Source organism: Narcine bancroftii, chromosome 1 (genome assembly GCF_036971445.1).
Source record: "Narcine bancroftii isolate sNarBan1 chromosome 1, sNarBan1.hap1, whole genome shotgun sequence".
NCBI lineage: Eukaryota > Metazoa > Chordata > Chondrichthyes > Torpediniformes > Narcinidae > Narcine > Narcine bancroftii.
Window position 1 is genome coordinate 17,348,632 of NC_091469.1, and position 10,375 is coordinate 17,359,006.

At 40.3% G+C, this 10,375-nt stretch overlaps 1 long non-coding RNA gene across 1 annotated transcript in view; it reads left to right on the plus strand.

Annotated features, from left to right (window-relative positions):
- Window positions 1-7,845: 7,845 nt before the first annotated feature.
- LOC138763595 (uncharacterized) overlaps window positions 7,846-10,375 on the plus strand; it is a 62,410-nt gene continuing 59,880 nt past the window's right edge. Inside the window, exon 1 of the long non-coding RNA XR_011357682.1 lies at window positions 7,846-8,331. This is a non-coding gene — a long non-coding RNA (uncharacterized lncRNA). The remainder of the gene's footprint in view (window positions 8,332-10,375) is intronic.

Here is a 10,375-nt window from a genome sequence, read left to right on the forward strand (position 1 = left end):
ACAATATGGATGGGACTGAAATCAATTTGTGTCTGAATGAACTCTTGTTAAAGTGTATTATTTCACCTTGAGCAACAACTCAAATATTTTTTTTCCTTCTCTCATTGACGGAAAAACCACAGAATATTGTTTTAATGGCAATAATAAGACTTCAGATGGTTCATGCTGTCATTTGTAAAGAGCTGTCCCAGCACGTCTTGGCATATTTGAAGCCTTGCCTGTGAATCCCTAACTTTCCTCATTTGTTGAACAGCCAACATCTGATTGCCATCACCTTTCCTTCCAAATGCTTGTGGCAATGATTGGGGGACATCCTCCCACAAACCTATTATTTACAAACTTATCCTACAACACTACAACTCCATGGATTGTTAACTTGTCGTGGTGGAGATGCTTATGTGGTCCTGTGATCCTGAGAGTGATGCCATCTGGATAGATGCTCCTGGTAGGGTTATCCATGGTGGTAAGGTCAAGGTTGAGGTCTCTAATAAATAACAATCAATCAAAAATGGTGGTACAGGCAGACAAAGTTTCTCTGAACTTAATGGCTGTGAAGGTAGACGAAGGCTGCAACAAATCTATCAGCTCCAATCATTGTGGCTTTCATGCCATTGGAATTAGTAGGCTGATTGTGTGCTTCTTGGAGTGCAACATCAAGTACACGTTAAACAAATAAACACACAGGCGTCTATGTTCTGTTGATCTTTGACTACTAGGGATAGCCAAAGCAACAACAAGACTGAGGAATGAGTTGTGTGTTTATGACTCTATCTGCCTCTGGAATTGCATGTCAGCTATTAGGTGCACGCATGAATACTACAGTTGTGCTATGTATTTGAATTGTAGTCTTAGTTGATGAATTGGATTGGTTCCTGTTTCCATTAATCATGACTGCACACGTGAAGTTATTAAACTGCTTAAAGCACTTGGAACAAGTTTTTGGAGAATAATTCTGGTCACATCATGCAAATAAATGAAAAGAATCTTGAGAATAATCAGAGAAACTGGAAGGAAATAATGGAACAGAGAAAGAATGTAAATTCTTATGATAGTGGAAGGTGTCGGAAGAGAATTGGGTGTGGGTGCAAGAGAAATCTGGGATGTAAGTGGGAAAAAAAATGGACGATGAGAAAACCAAAAAGAATCAGTATGGCAAGAAATTAGTTCCATGAGGCAAGAATGGGCTGAAACCGCAGATCTGTCTGTGGTGTTTCATTTGTGAATCTTAGGAAGAGGGAAGATGTGGGACTTCATTTGTTGGAGGACAACAAGGATTAAAGTAGTAAAGGGAACGTCTTCAGAGGAGATAAACACAATGACTGGGAATTAAGTGTTAAAAGATTTATCACAATTTTTTTTTAATTACAAAAATCTCAATGTTCATTGAGAACTCAGAAAATGCACATAATTTGTTCTATTCATGCAATACTGATAATTAAGGGTACAATTTAAATGCTGTTCTTCAGTGAAAACAATCCTTAATTCTCATCTTAAAATTCTGCCACTTTTTAATATCTAATTTACAGCTTAAGGAGACCGTGAACATTTTCTTCCCTTAAGAATTTATAGACTTTTTAGGTCTATATGCAATCGACAAACAAGACAGGGATAATTATTTTTCCTGCCATCCCTGGAAGTGTTATTGATGGGACAGTTCTGTAATTTGGTACTATGCATTACTTTCAAAAGAAATAAACTGTCTGCACTAAATTTGCTTTCAGTCGATGAAGTTAATTTGCTGGTTTGCTAAAGCACCAATGAAGCCACAGCTCACTAAATTTCAAAACATGGATGTTTGAAGCAATCAAGAATTTTAAACTTATGAAGGCAGCAAACATATTTTTATATCCTTAGATCTTTTTATGAAGCTTCCAATGTTTTAATTAAATTGTAACATATTTCTTTCCATGCACGATATTTGAAGAATTGCAAAGAATCTCCTGGCTCTTCTTCACAAATGTTCGAATGATAAGGACTAATTTTAATCTTTCATGCATTATGGATAGACAACTTCAGAATCAGAATTTATTGTCATGAACAAACCACAAAATGTGTTGTTTAGTGGCAGCATCACAGTGCGGACATTCATATAAACCATCTTACAACAATAAATAAAAATAGTGCATGAAAAGTCAAAGGCTCTGTCTTTGGTTCATTCAGCAGGGAAGAACCTGTCCTTATGCCGCTGAGTGCTCGTCTTTAGGCTCCTGTACCTTTTTCCTAATGGTAGCACAGTGAAGGTTCCTGTGGATAGAGGCTGCTTTCTTAAGACACCGTCTCTTGTAGATGTCCTCAATGGAGCAAAGTCTAGAGCCTGCGATGTCATAGGCTGAGTTATGTTAGGTCTGCTTTGTTCATGAATGAGTGAGACAAACACCAGACTGAGTCGAAATCAGGGTTCTTTGTTCTTTATTACCGGATTGTAACACTTGCAACTAACAATGTTAGTTGGAGAATGCATTCTGCCGTTATCAGCAAAATGGTGATTTTTTATACCCTTGGATACGTGCTTAGAACATCATCATATCATTACTTGTCCAATGACTAAAACTGTTGCTATCCTTTCCCTGCTAGCTTCCTGCCTCTCAATCCATCAATGTCTCTCTTATCTTGTAAGTACAAGGATGCATTCACATCTTGTTACAGCCCTGCACAGGGTAACTCCTTACACATTCCCATCTCATGATGTTTTACCTTACAATCCCTCCTTTGTCCTCTTTAGAGGACAATCTCGCCCTGACTATGCTACCACCGCGTTACATTAGTTCGCCTATTATTGCCAAGCTCTATACGGGTTCTGTTCACAGGGTAGTTCGGCTGGTGGGCGAGGGCTCCCCCAACCCTCCTTTGCGTACACCCCCCATCCGTCACCCCGATCCCATTGCCCGTTTACAAGTTTCATCCCATTTGCCCCCAAGCAAAAAACTAGCTAACCCCCCGTACATTAGTAAATTCCCCAGTTAACATATGGTCTACAATCTAATTCATAATACTTGTTCTACAATCTGATTAATAATGTTTGTGTTACAATCAATGTTATAATATTTGTTCTACAATCAAGGTTATAATATTTAGGTTACAAGCAAGGTTAAAATTATATGTGTAACAATCTAATTCACAATCCCTCCTTCCCATCACATTCCCCTTCAGACTCCAGATCGATCTCAGCAACTTTCTCCGCCTCCTGTAATGTGAGATAGTCTTGCTCCACAGCCTGCACAGCTTGATATTTCGGAGGCAGTTCATCACGGTCAGCAAAGGCTCTCTCTATGGTCCTCGTGACCAGCGTTCGAATGCATGGAATACAACAACAGCCACAAGTGATAAAAATTGATACAGAAATGAACAAACCCAGCAAAAGTTGTCCTAACAATGTGCTCCATCTCCCAAACACTCCCTGTAACCAGGATAAAACAGGATTGGAGACTCCAGACTGGGCTTTTAATTCTTTCGCCAATGCCCTAAGTTTCGTTAACCCCTTAGTGAGTGATCCATCTGGCCCTGTGTTATTAGAGATAGAAGTGCAGCATAGATCTCCAAACATAGCACACACTCCACCTTTCTCTGCCAGGACCATATCAATCGCTATCCTATTCTGAAGTGTCATAAGGGAAGTTTCTGACAGTTGTTGATGTATTGCCTCAACAACGTCCCTGGTCAAATTTGCAAGGCACTGGACATTATAGTGAATAAGGTTGATCCTATTAACATTTTTATTTACAGTGATGGGAAAAATTGCACTAAAAACAGGAAAACTTTCAAACCCAGCTGCAATCTCATCGGCTAATTTAAATTCGTCCGGAATATTCCGGGCTTGGCCAATGGCATCAATCCATACCCCATCAGGGTTCCTTCCTCCCGGCCCCAAGAGTCCAACACTCCTCCTTTTTCTCCACAGCCAACTCTCTGTGTGGCGCAATTCTAGGGAATCCTCGTCTCCCTCCTGCCTTTTGACAATCAGCACTGGCGCATTAAGGGTTACTAGAGCACACCGACCATCCCAGTTAGCGGGGAGCCAGTTGTACAGCACTCTTCCTCCACAAAACCACCAAATATCCGCCCTAGCCTGGGTCAAGCGGGTTGCACTACTGCTATGTGAGAGATCAACATGAGTCCTGCACGAGTCGCTGGGCAGCCAACCCACATGGAAAACGTGCGCTGCTGTGTTGTTGTTGGCAAAACAAGTAACATTAGTTATGCCTGTGGATCTAAAGACAGGGGGAGCTACATTAGCCGGAGCTATGGGAAATGTCTGTTCCCATATCAGACACCTATTCAGTGGGTTGGATTCTGACATTAGGTTCAAGGCGCAGTCCATAGCATCTGTCTCCTCAAAAATTGATCTGCTCATCCGTAATAATGGCCTTCCTCGGGCACAGACCCAGCAGTTCCCATACCCTGCTTGGTCCGCATATTTACCCATCTGATCTATCCAGGAGTTTGACTCATCAATACCTGTCTCAATTGCTATCTTCTCTCCCCTGGACATCTTCGTACTGTCGAATTTTCTCACTTCCCCCTCTTTCGAAGTGGGTTAAATTCTATTTCATCCCCCAATTTACTGCTTCTTACAATTCTCTCTATTTGCTTCAGGGCCCCTTCTGCCTTTAATTTTATCATGATAGTTCTGACATCTGCGAGTGCTAATTGTTCTTGGCAGGTTTCTCGCTCAAAACAAGAAATCCATGGACTAGCCCCATTACTCAACGGAGGTAGTTTTTTCAAGAAACTCTCTCAGTCCATTCGTGACCAGGGTACATTTTTTTGAGTTCCCCGTCCCGTGATCAGTAATGGGCATTGATATCTCAATTTTGGGGATTTCTGCTCCTTCTTTACTCTTGGCATGCATTTATTTATCCCACCTTGTTCTGACTCTTCTTCGTCACTGTCACTGTCCCTATCAGCTTCCAATGTCTCAGGGTCAAAGGTATATTGGTCACGTTCATCTCTAAGATAATCTTTTCGGCCATAGTTTAGTTGTTTCACATCTTTCTCTTTTGTCCTAACTATGTCCAGGTAGGCATGTCTATTTTTCTCCCTCCCGAGTCTTTTCCTTTTACTTTCCTCCCATGGTGGATCGTATCTCGTTTCCTCATCTGTACTACACTTTTCGTCCTTTACTCCTATTACCATTCCTTCAGCTTTAATTTCTCCTGACAGTGTTGTAGTTATCTTTTCCACTTCCTTCAATACACCTACCATTAATTCTTTTTGATCCTCACTGATCTGCCCCAGCACATTAATATCTCTGTTTAAGTTTTTAATGTTATCCTGAACCTTTTTCATGTTCCATTTCTGTATCTCTAACTCCTTTTCTATTTTCTTGGACTCCAGAGGGGTCTCCACATCTATTACTCCCCCTTCTATTTTTATTAAAGGGGCCTGTACCTCGTCTGATGTGTCCCTATTCCCGAGGTTCTTGTCACACCCCAGTGTCTCAATATCTGGATATAAGGGACGTGACTCCAGGATCCCATCTGGGGTGCCAGGGGCACCTTTTGACTCCACATATGTATAGGGCGGGGGTCTACAAGCTATTTCTACAGGGGCAGTAACAGGTGGGTTACCAGGGAGACCAAATTCTTCAAATAGAGCTAGGACATCGCGGTACTGAATCTCCTTGTCTCTCACCCTCTTTTTTGCTGACTCGCGATTAAAGATTTTGTTTTCTGTGTCCCGTTTTGTTTCTTCCAGCTTGCCTAAGACTCTACGTTTTAAAATTTTGTTTCCCTCACCTGTCAGGAACATCTCAGTGCCCCCGGGTAACCAACCCCTCTTCCTCCAGCGGTCTACACATTTTCGGAGCATTTTTTGTTTTTCCAATGCCGCATTACTGGTATTTCGCTCCTCTAATTCCTGATTAATTTCCTTAATAACTTGGTCAAAAGTCTTAGCAGGCAACTGTACAGCCATAGCTGCGGGACCGCTTTCTAATGCCTGTTTTAATTTAGGTTCTTGTCCGTTTAGGGGATCTATGTCAACGAAAATTGCTTTTAAAAATGTCTCCTTGCAAGCTGGATGACTAATATCTTTTAAAGGAACAGTCTCTAAGTCTTGTCCTCCAATTGACTTCAGACTGTCCTGTATACTCTGATTGCTCGTTTTCCACTCTCTGTTTTCCCAAAGGGGTCTGAAAGTTAAATTACAACTAGAAAACCAAATATTTGGGCTATACTTTTGTCCTGTTTCCCTGTACCAATCTATGAATTTACGTAACTTTATCTCCTTGGTGATGTTGGGAATACCCTCATTTAACTTATCAAAAGTATTTCGAATAAACCGGGTGTCTCTTAGGAGTTTGTCAACTTTTTCATTAATATCTCCTACCTGATCCGGACACAGCTGTCGCAGCCTTCTGTCGTCGTTCTTGTTCACCAGGCAGGCGTCCCTGAGTACTTTTTTTGTTGTCTCAAGGTCTCTAGTGTCTGCTGTGGTATTCCACCACGGCGAATTGGGGAAATAAATTCTTAACTTCTCAAGTGTACAGACATTATCATACCTACCGGACATTTATAAGTCAGTCTCTCAGATACAATTGAGGCCAATAAGCCTGAACCTTTGTTTTCTTTCAAAGCCCAACCTTCACGTGGGAGATTTCTCCTCTTAATAACCAGTTTAGGGCAGAAAACTCAGGTCCTCAATTGTTTATAGACCACCTTCTCACTCTATTGGACTTTGCAACGACACAATAAAGACTTTTAAACTCTAGTAGTTTCTTGCGAAGCACTTAATAAATGTCATTCAAACACCTTAAGGACTTTTATCTTGTCTGTAATCACTTACGTGTTACAATCCTGGCATGCGACCTTCAATTGTGGTCGTCTAATTTGTCCGATCTCCAGTTCTTACTGACAATCATAAAGATTTAAAAAAAAAGAGAATTTTGTTAAAACAGGCTTCTCTGGACCTTTTTATCAGCCGGCTGAGATGATTGTCAGAAAAAACAGAAACCGTCGTCCAGTGTTCACTCACCCATCACGTCGGGGTCACCAAATTGTTAGGTCTGCTTTGTTCATGAATGAGTGAGACAAACACCAGACTGAGTCGAAATCGGGGTTCTTTGTTCTTTATTACCGGATTGTAACACTTGCAACTAACAATGTTAGTTGGAGAATGCATTCTGCCGTTATCAGCAAAATGGTGATTTTTTATACCCTTGGATACGTGCTTAGAACATCATCATATCATTACTTGTCCAATGACTAAAACTGTTGCTATCCTTTCCCTGCTAGCTTCCTGCCTCTCAATCCATCAATGTCTCTCTTATCTTGTAAGTACAAGGATGCATTCACATCTTGTTACAGCCCTGCACAGGGTAACTCCTTACACATTCCCATCTCATGATGTTTTACCTTACAGTTACCAACCCTCTAGAGTTTTTTCTTGTCCTGATTATTAGCATCTCCATACCAGATAGTGATGCTCTCCTGGGTACATCTATAGAAGTTTTCAAGAGTCTTCTATGACATACTGCATCTCCTCAAACAGCTTACGAATCATAACCATTGGAGAGTCTTCTTCATGATTGCATCGACATGGAGGCTCCAGGACAGATCTTCGGAGACGTCGACAGCCAGGAATTTGAAGTTCTTAACCTTCTCCATTATGGAACCCTCGATGAGGAGTGGGTTTTGTTCTTCTGACTTCCTCCCAAAGTCCATAATCATCTCCTTGGTTTTGCTAACATTGAATGCAACGTTGTTGGTGTGACATCACTCAATGTGTTGATCTCTCTCCCTCCTGTACACTTCCTCATTGCCATTGTGATGTCATTGGCAAATTTATAGATAACATTGGAATTGTGCCTGGTCACACAGTCATGGATGTATACAGAGTAGAGTAGTGGGCTAAGCATGCATCCTTGAGGTGCACTTTTGTTGATAGTCAGTAACAAGGAGATATTTTACCAATTTATAGTGATTGTGGTGTTCCGATGAGGACATCAGGGATCCATTTGCAGAGGGGGGTGCAGAGACTCAGGAGCTTCTTGACCAACACTGAGGGAATTTGACGTTCAAACTGTAGTTCCCTTCTGCATCCATATAGTCGGGTCTTATTTAAATGGCCCATGGGTCAGCTGCTGGTAATTCCCGCAGTGTTTAAATAGTCTGTGCGATGTCTCTTTAAATCTCCCGTGATGTTTAAATGGACTGAATGTCTGCAATTTGTGACCCCAGTATAATTTAAATTGCCTGTTCCTGGCTATTTGAAACTTCTGTGGTGCTTAACTTGCCTGACTGTCGGGTGCTTAAAGTCCCACACTCCGATGGTGTCTGCAATTTCTGCCAATGGGGAAATTGACTAGAGATCACTGGACATTCTTGTTCACAGGTAAGTTTGATTTTATGGTTCTGGTTCTGGGGTCAAGATTTGATAATTCTGAACGGGAATATTTGATCATTCCTGTCAGAGTGGCACGCAAAGGTTCGCCACTGTAAGGTGCCATTTATTTCACCTTGACCTCATCTGCCAATAATACAACACCTATAGAAATTGTAACAGAGTCCAATCTGTATCAAAACAAATTTGAAAAGAAGTGACTGCATATATCAAATGGTTTGGTGTCTAATTTCTGTGTTTATCCCTGAAAGCATTTGATCATTAAGGAAATCTGATCCTTAACACTGCAAATCTCAAAATTGCTTCCATGAGGTTAAAGTTATCATGGAGATTGACATCATCCCAACCACACAACACTGTATTAGTCAGGAAATTTAACTGCCTTGGACCTCGGTGACTCCCAGCTGGATGAAGACAGAGTGATCTTGTGAATGATGGTGTGCCCAACCATGTCAATAGCTGCATTCTAATCATGTAGGATAAATGACTGGTTACTTTTGAATGATGTTCCATTAAAAAATATCCCTGGCTGCTCGACAAACTGAGCAAGAAGCTGGTTATAAGAAGAAAGAACTCTGATTTAATGATACACACTGGGAGTGACAGCAAGCCAACTTCAAAGCATGCCTGAATGTAGAAAATATGATTATTCCACCATCACCATTTATATTTGGAAAGTATAAGTACCATAGAAGGTGAAGGTGATTTGGATTTTGCAAATAATATGTTATTTTACAGAATGTTAATTGCTTCAGAAGAGTTCTGCAGAATGACCCTGATGTTGCACTATTCCACATCTGCAATTTTTAGAGTTCATTTTGGGCCTGTCATGTTTCTTTGCCAAATGTTTGAGAAGACATCAATAAAATTTATGTTGTGAGGCAATTCTTTGCCACCTACAAATAATTGTTTGGCCCTGAGGAAAAAACAAATGGTAGTCTCATTTGCAATGCACAATTGTGATTGGGAAGCTCAGTGGGTTTCTCAATGTCCATAGGAAGAAAAAGATAACTAACACTTCAAGATTAAGCCCTTTCTCAGTAAAAGCCTAAATTGGCAGCACCCTGAACAAAAAAAGTGTGGGTGCAAGAGGAGGAGGAGAGGAGAAGAGGGAAGATGCACTTGGGGTAGGAGCACAGAGATGAAGAGCCCAAGCTGAAACTTTGATTACCCTTTACTTCCGAAGATGCTGTGCGACCTGCTAAGTTCCTCCTGCATATTTGTATGTTTCACTTTACCCCAGCATACACCAAATTTCTTGTTTAACAACAGGCTATATTTAATGAATTTGTGACAGCAAGTAAGCCATGACAAAGTTACCTTAAGTGGTTATATAACAATTTTGTAATCAAAGATTTCAATGCACACTTACTTAAAAATATCACACGAGAAAATATCCAACTGCAGCAGGACATTGGGAGGTTATTGTAAATGTTATATAATCTTTCATGATTAAAAATAAACAATGTTTCCTCAATTGACCAGGATGCCACACAAGTCAGCCATCATAGAAAGGGTTGGTCTGGGAGTTAGTCTTTCTCATGGAAAGTTTTAAAATATTTTTAAAATAATGAATGAAATAAATAAATAACAATATTTTGCAAAAAATATTCCCATGTTCTTTATTTTTTTGAGGCTTTCTAAACATTTCACTGATCCTTGGTAATTATTAATGCTAAACTTATCTTTTAAGCTGCTCAGCTTTCATCTCAGTATAGCTAAGTGGAATAATACATTGCATTGGACACCATGTGCTGCCCTCATGTATCCAACCCTTTCCCATTTTGATATATAGCTTGGCAAACGAGATTATATTCTCTTTGTGTCACTCAATATTCTTGTGAAAACCTTTCAAAAGCACTTTGCAAATAGATTTGTTTGGTGAATTCTGTAGCTTCATGCTTCATTAAAAGAACATGCTCTAATTTATTTATATTCACAATACACATTCAGTTTGTGTTTGACGCAGAGAAATGAAATCTATTTGAAGATCTTGTAAAAAGGTGAACACGTGCAAATGTTCTTAAACTTGAGT